The following is a 12,437-nucleotide window of genomic DNA, read 5'->3' as shown; positions in this document are numbered from 1 at the left end:
TCCAACAAGGACTTGGGACTCTAAAAGGAGTAACGGCAACGATAAAAATCGAAGATAACGCAAACCCAAAGTTTTTTAAGGCCAGACCGGTACCGTACGCGATCCGCCCAGCCGTTGAAGCAGTGCTGGAGAGTCTGGAGCATTCGGGTGTGCTGTCCAAGGTGGACTGGAGCGAGTGGGCCACACCCATCGTTCCTGTAATGAAGAAATCATTGAGTAGCATGCCTGGGGAGCCGAAGAAGGTTCGCATCTGTGGGGTCTTCAAGGTAACTGTGAACCCAGTCCTGCACACAGTACAATATCCACTTCCACGGATAGAAGATATTTTCGCCTCACTATCTGGAGGGAAACGCTTTACGAAGATTGATCTGGCCCAAGCGTATCTACAAATGGAGGTGGAAGAAGCATCTAGGAAATACCTCACGATAAACACTCACAAAGGTCTTTACCAGTACAACCGACTGGTATTCGGGGTAGCAACAGCCCCGGCTATTTGGCAGAGGGCGATGGAACAAGTCCTGCAAGGGATCCCGGGGACCCAGTGTTATTTGGACGACATCCTGGTTAGGGGCGAAAATGACAGTGAACACCTTGCCAACCTGGAGCAGGTGCTCACTAGATTACAGGAATATGGGCTACGAGCCAACCGCCCCAAATGCGAGTTCTTCAGGAGACAAATCTCGTATTGTGGCCACATGATTGATGAGGAAGGGTTGCATAAGTCCCCAGACAAGATTGAGGCAGTAGTCAAGGCTCCAGCACTGGAAAATGTGTCGCAACTGAGGTCGTTCCTCGGGTTGGTGAACTACTACCATAAGTTCTTGCTGAATTTATCTACAATTCTGCACCCACTGAACGCCCTGCTGCAAACTGGAGTAACATGGAAATGGAGTGATTAGTGTAAGCGTGCCTTTCAGAAATGTAAATGCCTAATCACTTCAAAAGAAGTATTGGCCCACTACAACCCAACACTACCGATTCGGTTGGCATGTGATGCGTCTCCCTACGGCATTGGAGTGGTGCTGTCACACAAATTCCTTGACGGTTCAGAGAGGCCAATAGCCTTTGCGTCGCGCTCGTTAACCTCAGCCGAGCGTAACTACGCCCAGATTGACAGGGAGGCCCTCAGCCTGGTGTGGGGGGTGAAGAAGTTCAATCACTATCTGCACGGGCAGAAATTCACCCTACTGACTGATCATCAGCCTCTGGTCTCCATTTTAACCCAAAGAAGGGCGTTCCGGTGATGACGGCGCAACGGCTGCAAAGAGGGTCACTTTTTCTAGGGGCACATCAGTACGACATATAGTACAAGGGTACGAAACAGCATGGAAACGCTGATGGGCTGTCGCGCCTACCATTGCCTACGGTGGAGGAAGCACCTGCAGTGGACCCTGTTGAGATATTCCATTCGACCATAGTCGAATGTCTACCTGTTACAAACTCAAGTATGGAGAAGGAAACCCGAAATGACCCAACACTCTCTCGGGTCTATGATTTGACGGTGAAGGGATGGCCAGCACATGGTGACTCACTGTTGCCAGCATTCTCGCCAAGGAGAGAACAGCTGTCAGTGTGCCGGGGGACCTTGATGTGTGGATCCCGAGTGGTAATTCCACCCAAGTTGAGAGATAGAGTGCTCAATGAGCTTCATGAGGGTCATCTGGGAGGGGTAAAAATGAAGAGCCTAGCCAGGGTGTTTGTGTGGTGGCCGGGAATCGATAAAGAAATCGAGGATATGACCATGAGATGCACAGGATGCCAGAAGGTCCAAAACGCTCCACCACAGGCCCCGCTACACCCATGGGAGTGGCCCTCATCTCCATGGCAATGGGTACACATTGATTTTGCTGGTCCATTTATGGACTCAATGTTTTTAATCGCCGTGGATGCCCATTCGAAATGGCCAGAGGTCATCAAAATGTCCTCCACCACCACGGAGAAAACTATTGCAGTCCTACGGACCATCTTCACCAGGAATGGCTTGTCAGAACAGATTTGCTCCGACACAGTTTGTGTCCGAGGATTTCCGAGGTTTCTGAGGAATAATGGGGTGAAACATTACACATCTGCCCCATATCATCCAGCCACAAATGGATTGGCTGAGAGGTTTGTTCAGACCTTTAAAAAGGCAATAAAGGCGATGTATAACGACGACATACCACTACAACACAAGATGGATAATTTCTTGTTTGCTTACCGGAATGCAACACATGCAGTCACCAACCAAGCTCCAGCCATAATGTTCTTCAGCCGAAGGCTAAGATGTCACCTGGATTTGCTCAAACCAAACATAAGACGAGGTGTTGAGGATAAGCAATTCCAGCACATCAATGAGAAGCCAACCAGGAGCTTCAAGATAGGGCAACCAGTCTTGGCCCGCGACTACCGAACAGAAAAATGGCAGCCAGGAACGATATGCACACAGCAGGGACCACTAATGTACACAGTGGACGTTGGAGAGAGCATCGTGAGATGCCATGCTGACCAGATTCTAGAGTCACAGGAACAAGCCAAACCCATACCACGAACATATGCACCTGGTAATGAACCCGAAGTACAGATTGCATCTACCTCAGAATCAGGGGTATTGGAAGCTGACGAACCAACCAATGACAATGAGCCAGAATCGACTCCGCCGCAAGAACAGGATACTCGAGAAAGGCGCTATCCAGTCAGGATCAGGAAGCCTCCTCAAAGACTGAACTTATAAATGGTTATTTCAGTTGATGTATATAGTACAGAGAAAATTGTAATTAGTTATTATTTATTTGTTAAATGAATGTTATGTACTGTTTATCTAAAAGGGGAGGAATTGTTGTGTATGTACCTTTAAGAGAGAACTGATTTTATACTGTAGTACCAGCAGTGACCACACCTGTATATAAAGCCATAGCAGGCTTCTGTACTTTCAGTTTAAGCTTACCCTCTGTTCAGTAAATACCTGTTATTATTGTTCTCCTGCAGTCCGTGTATTATTGATACGCGGTCACTACAGTGTATGAGAAGACCTCCTTAAGGCTCCGGTTACTGGTGGCGTGTCCCAAATAATCGGAGGGATGGCCCCTTCAGTGACACAAGCCACTGCCCCCACTGGTGTGGTCTGTGAGTCTGCTACAGCTGCTGGCTGAGGATCTCTATCTTTAGTGCGGTTCACCCTTGCTGGCTGTTCCCCTTTCTCGGGTTTAAACAGTTTACATTGATTAATGTGGAACCACTTTGTGTGGCGGGGCATCTTTATGGCATAGACCATCGGCTGGCCTTGTCTACAATGCTGTACGGCACCATGTACAAAGGTTCAAAACTCCCTAACCGGGCAAAGTTAGCATTGTTGCCTCACAGCGCCAGGGACCCGGGTTCAAATCCGGCCTCGGGTGACTGTCTGTGTGGAGTTTGCACATTCTCCCCGTGTTTGCGTGGGTTTCCTCCGGGTGCTCCGGTTTCCTCCCACAGTCCAAAGATGTGCGGGTTAGGTTGATTGGCCATGATAAAAATTGACCCTTAGTGTTAGGAGGGATTAAATATGTGGGGTTACGGGGTTACGGGGATAGGGCTTGGGTGGGATGGCTGTCGGTGTAGGGACCGGGTGCTAGGGTTTGGATGATCAGCCATGATCTCGTTGAATGGCGGAGCAGGCTCGAAGGGCCGAATGGCCTACTCCTGCTCCTATCTTCTATGTTTCTATGTTTCTATGACCCCCTATCTCCCACTCGTGGTGCCTGTTGGGTTCTAGCAGCAATCGGTTACTCCGATGCTGCTTTCCCATGTTGCTAGCAGCCTGCCAGTGAACCTGTTTAAGGTGTTCAAACAGATTCCTGACGAAGCTGTCCTGGTTCACCTCTCTGAGCTGACCTTCCGTGAGCACCGGGGCTAGCACATGGGTGGGGGTCGGCATAACCCTGCCAGTCATCAGCTCATGCGGGGAATACCCCGTGCCTTTTGACTGGCTGGCTCGGATCCCCATTAGGACCAACGGTAAGACTTCTACCCACTTCTTGGGTGAGTCTCCCGTCTCCTTACGCAGCCTTTCTTTACTGGTGCAGTTTAAATGCTCTACAGGACCCAATGACTGCGGGTTGTAGGCGACGTGCCATTTCCCCTCGATGCCGAGTACCATGATGGCCTCTTGCATGACCTGCCCGGTAAAGTGACTCCCTTGGTCGGACTCCACATACTGTGGGAGTCCCCACCGTGAGAACACTTCCCTGACCAGGATCTTAGCTGTACCCAATGCGGTAGCTGTTCGGCAGGGAAAAGCTTCTACCCACTTTGAGAACACATCCACCAGGACTAGGCAGTACTTGTAGCCTCCCTGGGCGGTGGGTAGGGGCCCGATGTAATCGATCTGGATCAATTGCCATGGTCCCTCTACCCTCCTGATGTGTCCCAAAGATACCTTCCATTTCTGGGGGTCAGGGTTATTGGCAGCACATACCAGACAGCCAGCACAAAACTCGCGGACATGTTCCCTCAGTCCTGGCCACCATCCTGCCTGTTCCACCCGCTGCCAGGTGGTCTCAGACCCGGGATGCCCTGCTCCTGGACCCTCATGGGCCAGTTGGAGGAATTCCCTTTGGTGCTGCTGCGGCACTACCCATTGCTCCTCCCTGAACAGCATGCCTTCCTTAACGGTGATGGCTGCTGTGCCGTACGGGCCCTCTACCTTTTCCCCTTTTGTGAGCGCGTTCAGGACGGCTCTGAGGACGGGATCCCAGGTTTGGGCCTGCTTTAAGTCTGGGACCAAAACTACCCCCGTGTGACTCCCTTGTCCCGGATTGCAGCTACCGAACCTGTTTGGTAGGGATCCCAGAACTCTCCTTCCCTGGCCCCCTGCTTGGCCAGTTCGTCTGCTTTTTGGTTGCCCTCCCGCATGGGCTCTGTCTTTGAATGGGCTTTAACTTTATGGATATAGACCTTTCCTTCCTCCCCCACAGCTGCCATGACTTTCTCCAGCAGAGGCTTGATTGCCAGGGGTCTCCCGTCAGCGGAGGTATATCCGCGACGGGACCAGATGGCCAGGTATTCCGTACACGAATTGCATGTGAACATGCTGTCCGAGCAAATCATGTACGGGGTAGGGAATTTCTCGAGATGTGTAACCACGTACACTACCACAGACAGTTCAGTTTGCTGGGCGTTCATGGTGCTGGGGAGTTTAATTGCCAGGGCAATGTCCGCCCCTGGGTCATAAACTCCACACCCTGCAAGCCGCTCACCAGCAGATACTGTGCTCGAACCGTCCACATAGATTTCGCGGCCTGTGGGGTGTATCCCGGCCTGAAAACCTATGTTGACTTCCCATACCCCTTCAATGGAACACCGGCGGGCCATCCCTGGATAAATCATGTTGGCCGCGAGCTTCGGCTCGCAGAGACCTTTCACCTTTAGGTCCATCTGGGAGAGAAGCAGGGTCCATCAAGCAATGCAGGCACTGCTCACTGTCCCATCTTTAATTCTCACATCTAGGAGCATCTGGGTGGGCGTGTGATGGGTGAGGAGGGTGATGGGCGAGGTACCTGTGAAGATCAATGATCTTTTCACAGCCCAGTGAGTGGCAAGGAGGTGCCTCTCACAGTTGGTGTAGCCCTTCTCCACATCTGTGAGTATCCTGGAGGAGTAAACCACTGGCCTCAGCTGGCCGTGCCGCTCTTAGAGCAGCACTGCACTCAGGCTGTCCCCACTGGCTGCTACCTCCAGGAAAAACTATTTTCCCCCATCAATAGTCTGCAGATCTAGTTTGAGTTTTACGAATGCTGCCTCGCAACCCTCATCCCAAACCCACTCCACTCCTTTGTGTAGGAGTCAGAGCAGAGGGGCTGCTGTGGCGGCGTAATCCTCAATAAAATCTCTGCAATACCCGGTTAGCCCTAGAAAAGTCCTCACTCCTGTGACTGTGTTGGGGGCTGGTAACTCCTGCACTGCTTCCCTTCTAGCTTTGTCTATGGCCCTTTCCCCAGCGTGTACAGCCAGCCCTAGGAATTTTACTTCCTGTTGGCTGATCTGTACTTTCTTAGGGTTTACTTTAAAACCTTCTTGCCTGAACAGCTCCAGCAGTTCAGCCAGTAGTGGACCGTGTTCCTCTCCTTCATCAGTAAATAGGAGCAGGTCATCCACATACTGAACTAACTGTCGGGGTCGGCTGAAGCCCTTTAAACAATTAGCCATGCACCGGTGAAAAATGCTGGGGCTGTTGTGGAAACCCTGAGGTAGGCAGTTCCAGGTGTACTGTTGGTCTTTAAACATGAAGGCAAACTTGTACTGGTCCTCTCTTCATAAAGGGATGGACCAAAGCCCATTGGAAATATCCAGCACCGTGAAGGTGGTTGCGGAGGCTGGGATACTTCCAATGAGGTCGGCGACAGCTGCGACCGTGGGTGCACAGGCGGGGATGTTTCGGTTGAGTACCCGGTAGTCCACTGTGGCCCTCCAGGAGTTGTCCGGTTTTCTAACCGGCCACAGTGGAGAGTTTACGTGGGTGGTTATCGGTCTCAACACCCCTTTTTTGACCAGAGAAGTCATGGCCGTTTCCATGTCTGCCTCCGCCTCTTTGGGGAAATTGTACTGCTTTTGTGGTCGGGTCATGGGGTCCCCATCTACACTCACTTCAACCCCGTTTACCCTCCCACAATCGTGCTTATGAGTGGCAAATGCGGCGAGGTGTGCTTGCACAAATGCCTGGTACTCCATCGGAGTGTTACTGACCATTAGTTCGAGGTCGTAACCCTCCTTTGGTTTTAAGGTGCACAAGGTCCCCTAGCCCTGTTTCTCTGGGATGACTGCCACCTCGTTTTCCTTGCCGGTGCATGCTCCCCACCGACTGTGGCTCCTAAGATCCACTAGAATCCTGTGGCCTATGATAAAATCAGCCCCCAGGATCCCCTTCCCTTCCTGCTCCCACTTCATTAAAACACAGGTCCACTTGGTGTGGAGTGCTCCTAAATGAATGGACAGTGGGATGGAGAATGAGCCAGCCTGCTCATTACCTGTGAACCTCACTAAGCTGTACGGGACCCCGTTAGACAGAGGTGAGGCAGCGGGGTTAGCTGAATAGACAATGGTGCTCGATGCTCCCGTGTCCAACAGGTAGGTCCCTTTCACCTTTTCCACCTCCATCTTAACAAGCGGTCTCTTCCATGCATCATACTCAAGGGGACACAGGTAGACAGGCTGCGCTGACTCCAGTCATAAGTCTGGGTTGGGTGGAGCAGATGGGGTTAAAACACCAGTGGCGGTGGCTACCTTCCCTGGGCCATTTAATAAAACTCGGAGCGCAGCTACTATTAAATCAAGCGTGGGGGGGGAGGTCGGTGTTTCTGTTTTGGGGCAGGAGCTGGGGAGTTCTTTCCTACGTTATCCTTCCATGGATTCCTACAGTCCCTTCTCCAATGCCCACTCTTCCCGCAACCGAAGCGGTTACGCTTCGTATCGGAAGGGTTACCCCCTTCCTGGTGCCATTCCTTCTTATTCTGGCTAGGTTTCATCTCATGAACCTTTCCTTTTTGTGGGGGTTCTTCTATCCCTCTACCATTGCGGTAAACCAGGGTCAGTTGATTGACCACTGTCTCCTCGATGACCTTGGGGCCTTTTGGGTCAAACCACAGCTCAGCCTTGGCTCTGATCCATGGCAAGCTGTTTGCCACCAGGCTTCTGAGCCAGTGGGCCAGCTCGTCCTAGTTCAGGTGAGCCCGGTTGAGATCCCCATTACAGGTACTCCTGTACACAGGCCACAGTCGGTCTGCGAGAGCCTGTGGGGTCTCCCCTGCGAGCTGTGTTGTCTTCTCCACCCGGGAGAAAGGACCACCATCGTTCATACCCATGGCCTCCAGAACTTCCTCCCAGATGGCAGCGTACCCCCTTGCCCCTTTGGCTCTCCGCAGAGAGGGACTGGTACAACTTGCCATCCAGAGAGAAAAGGAGCATTTTGGCCATCTCAGAGTCATCGCACTCGTTGATGCCTGCTGCCTGTTCCACTTCCATGAAGTGGACCGAGGGGTCTCCCTTTTGGGTGAGTTTGTTCAGGTGGCTTATCATAGCCCATAGCTGTTGGGTACCATGGGGAACCACAAATTGGCTTTCAAGGTGTCCCTGACCCCCACCACCGCTGGATGGGCTGAACTTTTGCTGCCAGGCCGGGCACATCGGCCCCGGCCCTGACCTTTCCTGCTTTGGCTCGCCCACCTCTCCCTGCTGCCAAACCGAGTTAAAACCCGGCACCACAGGTGGTGGTGGTGTGCTGTCCCTGCCAGCCTCACAAATCACCCGTCCCTCCTGCTGCCCAACCGGGTTGTTCCCCAGCGCCACAGGTGACGTCTGAACAGTTTCCCCTTCTAGTTCCAGGCCCACCCGGGCCGCACCCGGGCTTATCAGGCACACCATGCCTTTTGCCCTGGACAGAGCAAGGTTTAAACTATCGATCTGCTTCTGACAGGGGCCGTGATCTCCCGCTTCAAAACCCCTAGTGCTTGCTACCTTATAAGCTGCCTGTACATCTCTCAACCTCTCCTCCTGTTCTTTTACTTGCTTGGTAAGGCGGGCGTTCTCTTCTCGTAACACTAATTCATTACGTTTTGTCTCAGTGACCTGACACCAAAAGTATTCCTGTCTGTTCCTATTAGGGTTGCAAAATTCTGGGAATTTTTAAAAGAGGAAACTTTCCATGGGAATTTTCGGGAATTTATGGGAATTTTGGGAATTTATGGGAATTTTGAGTTTTTTTGCACACTGATGGTTTTTGTCTCTGACCCTTATATTATCTTTGTCGTCAAAATAGACATACTGTTCCATACAAATAAAAACAGGCTTTCAAAACTTTATTTAGGTTATAATTTTGAACTTTATTGAACCCCCACAAAAAAGACCCATCTAAAATAAAATAAAAAGAGCGTCAGCTTATTTAGCCTGTAATTTGTCCTTATTTTGTCCCTTTGAGTCTTCTACTCATGAGTCTTCTGAGTCTTCTACTCCTCATTGCTCCTCCTGATTCTCTGACTCTGGCTCTGACGTGTCCATTTCCTCCTCTGTGTCAGTGTCTAGCTGTGTGGTGGACACTTCTGTATCTGGCTCAATAAGTTGTAGGTTCGCCCGGATAGCCACCAGTTTCTCCACTCTCTTGTTAGTCAGCCTGTTGCGCACCTTTGTATGCGTATTCCCAAAAAGTGACCAGTTTCGTTCAGAGGCCGCTGATGAAGGTGGGATTTGGAGTATCACCGATGCAATAGGTGACAGGGCCTCAGATGCACAAAGTCCCTTCCACCAGGTATGTGCACTGAGATGCTTGCATGATTCCCATATCCCATCCCCATTCCAAAGACCTTGCTTGGTAGAGAACTTTGCCAGACTTCCCAGAACTTTGCCCACATCCAGATTGAGATGGTGTGAGAGGGTAGAAATCACACTGTACGCGCTGTTGATCTGTTCTCCAGAAAGTATTGGTCTCCCAACATGCTTTGGGTCCAGAATGTATGCTGCAGCATGAATCGGCTTGACACAAAATTCTTGACGCGTCTGTATGAATTGAACAATTGCCTTCTCCTCTGCTTTGAGCAGCAGGGATGTGGGTAGGGCAATGCTGATTTGTTATTTTAAATCAGTAAAAAGCCTGAGAACATCTGACAAGACAGCGTCATCTCCTTCAATTTGAGCAATTGCAGATGCTACTGGTGAGAGTAGCTTAAGGCTGTTAACCACTCTCTCCCAAAACACATCATCCAGCAGTATTTTCTTGATGGTGGTTTCCATATCCCCAGACTGGGATATTGCCATTTCTTGCAGCGACTCCTTACCCTCCAGAAGGCTGTTGTACATTATGACAACACCACCCCATCTAGTGTTGTTGGGCAGCTTCAGTGTGGTGTTCTTGTTCTTTGTCATTTGCTTGGAGTTGTAGGTTGCTGCAACTACCTGTTTTCCCCTGACATACTTAACAACTTGCTTGGCTCTCTTGTACAGTGCTTCCATGGTTCTCAAACCCATGATGTCCTTGAGGAGCAGGTTAAGCCCATGAGCTGCGCACCCAATAGACGTAATATTAGGGTAGGCCTCCTCCACTTGAGCCCAAGCAGCCTTCATATTCGCAGCATTGTCAGTAACTATTGCAAAGACCTTTTGTGATCCAAGATCGTTGATGACCGCTTTCAGCTCATCAGCAATGTATGTGCCTGTGTGTCTGTTGTCCTTCGTGTCTGTGCTCTTGAAGAACACTGGGAGAGGAGTGGAGACGATGTAGTTTATGATGCCCTCCCCTCGTACATTTGACCACCCATCTGAGATAACTGCAACACAGTCTGCCATCGCTATCGTTTCTTTAAGCTTTCCTTGGACTCTGTTATACTCAGCCTCCAGCAAATAAGTAGACAAAGCATGTCTGGTGGGAGGGTATGCAGGGCGAATAACATTGAAAAATCTCTTCCAGTACACATTGGCTGTGAGCATGGGGGGTGAGCCTGTTGCATATACAGCTCGAGCAAGGCACTCATCTGCATTCTTCTGGCTATGGTTATCCATTGTATCAAAGAACCTTCCAAGTGGGCCAGGAGTTGCTGATGATAAGGAGCCTGATGCTGAATGAGAACCATCATCTTCTTGAATGGAAGCAGAGGAACTCTGGGCTGACTGCTGTGAGCTTTGAGTGAAGTTGTTGCATTTGGATAAATGCTGCTGCATCTTTGTGGCATTCTTTACATATGGCTTTCTACAGTGTTTGCACATGTACACAGTCTTTCCATCTTTAATGCCTGGGGTAAAATGCTTCCACACATCCGACGGTAAATGTGGCATTGTTCTGTGCAGAGAAATAAAGGGCATTCGTCTCTGTGTCGAACTGCGGTCGATCAGCACGATTGCAACAGGGTGAGTACATTTTTGCTGATGCTCCATGTTATGGAAGCATGACCTGTACACACACGACGCTACATCACCAATAGTGTATTATTTTGTATATTTTAAATTGAAGGACAACAGAGTTCAACAAGTAACTGGTTTATTTGGTATAAAGTCTGATTTACTTACTGCATCATCACAACATCAGCAGAAAACAAAATGACTTCCCTCAGGACCCCTAACCTGGATCTTAAAAAACCCATAGCAGTCTTACAGATGCCTGCAGGCCAATCACAATTCGATATGCAAATATTACAAATAGAGGGAGCTAATCGCTCATCCACTCATCCAACCAATCAGGACACATTTGTTCACAGTCACACACAAAACTTGTAATTATTAAAACAAGCCAAGTAAGAAGATGAACATATATTGATTAAGAAATTCCTTAATAATTAAGATTCCATCTCTGTTAGTAATTTTAAGAGAGGACCTGTGGAAAAAAAGAAAGAAATACAAAAAAAACAATATTATGCTAGCATGTGCTTTTTTGGGCAAAATTCCCCAAATTCCCAAGCTAAACTTCCCGTGGAAAATTTCCGGAAATTTACCGGAAACTTTCCACCCCTTTGCAACCCTAGTTCCTATGCTTTTCCATTATCTGCATCTTTTCCTGACTTTGGGCATTTAATTCCTCTAGTAATCCTTCCTCTGCTAGAGCCCTTGCTTGAGACAGCTGAGCTGATTCCTGCAGCTCTTCTGTTAGTGCCTCAATGCGCTTATCTAAAAGCTGGATCTGTCACTGGGAGCAGACCAACCAGATGGCCTTCTCCACTGACTTTTTATGATCTTTGCTCTCAGTCCATTTGGCTGCAGCGTCGATGGGACGCTCAGCGCGCAACGGACTGAGCACCCATTTCTTGGTGATATTCACCTTCTCAAATACATAAGAGGAAATCCTCTCTTCCATCTTTGTTCTCTCCTCAAAAACAGTGTTTACTGCATCACATCCCTTTTGCCAAGGTCCTGCCGCAGTTGCCATTATGTAGGGGGTGGTGTGTGGGGTCAGCTTCACCTCTGACTTATGAGCAGTTCGAATCGCTCCCACTCCCTTGGTTCCAGACCTTGGACTTATTTGGGGGTTGTGTTAAAAGTGCAGCAGACAAACTGGTTTTTGGTGCAAAAACTTTGATTTTTATTTGAGAAAAAAAATACAACACAATAATAACACTCTAATAAAATGGGGAAACACTTCGACATACACGAGGGAAAAATTACAGTAGACAAATATCTCACCCCTCCCAATCCCACCTTACTAGCTAAGTTAGGCTCTGAAGGACCAGGGATAATGCTCACCAAAATGACTCCTTGACAGTTGAGCTGGTTCACGATTTCGGGGTTCGCTAGATGTGTCAGTTGGGGCCTGCCATACCCCAGATGCGGTAGAGGACTTCACCTGCATACCTGGTCAGTCTTTGCGAGTCCACTGATGCAGTAGGGTGCGTGTTGGATCTATCAGGTGAGTACCCAATTTTCTTTGGTTAGAAATAGGGCCTAGAGTCTTTTGAATAAAATCTTACCCAGGGATAAGTCAGGAATAGTTTGTAGAGTGGAAAAACTTG

This window comes from Somniosus microcephalus, chromosome 1 (genome assembly GCF_052327205.1).
Source record: "Somniosus microcephalus isolate GS21.2 chromosome 1, FLI_Smic_1.0, whole genome shotgun sequence".
In the NCBI taxonomy this organism is placed as follows: domain Eukaryota; kingdom Metazoa; phylum Chordata; class Chondrichthyes; order Squaliformes; family Somniosidae; genus Somniosus; species Somniosus microcephalus.
The sequence above is the reverse complement of the archived record's forward strand: the minus strand, read 5'-3'. Positions refer to the sequence as shown.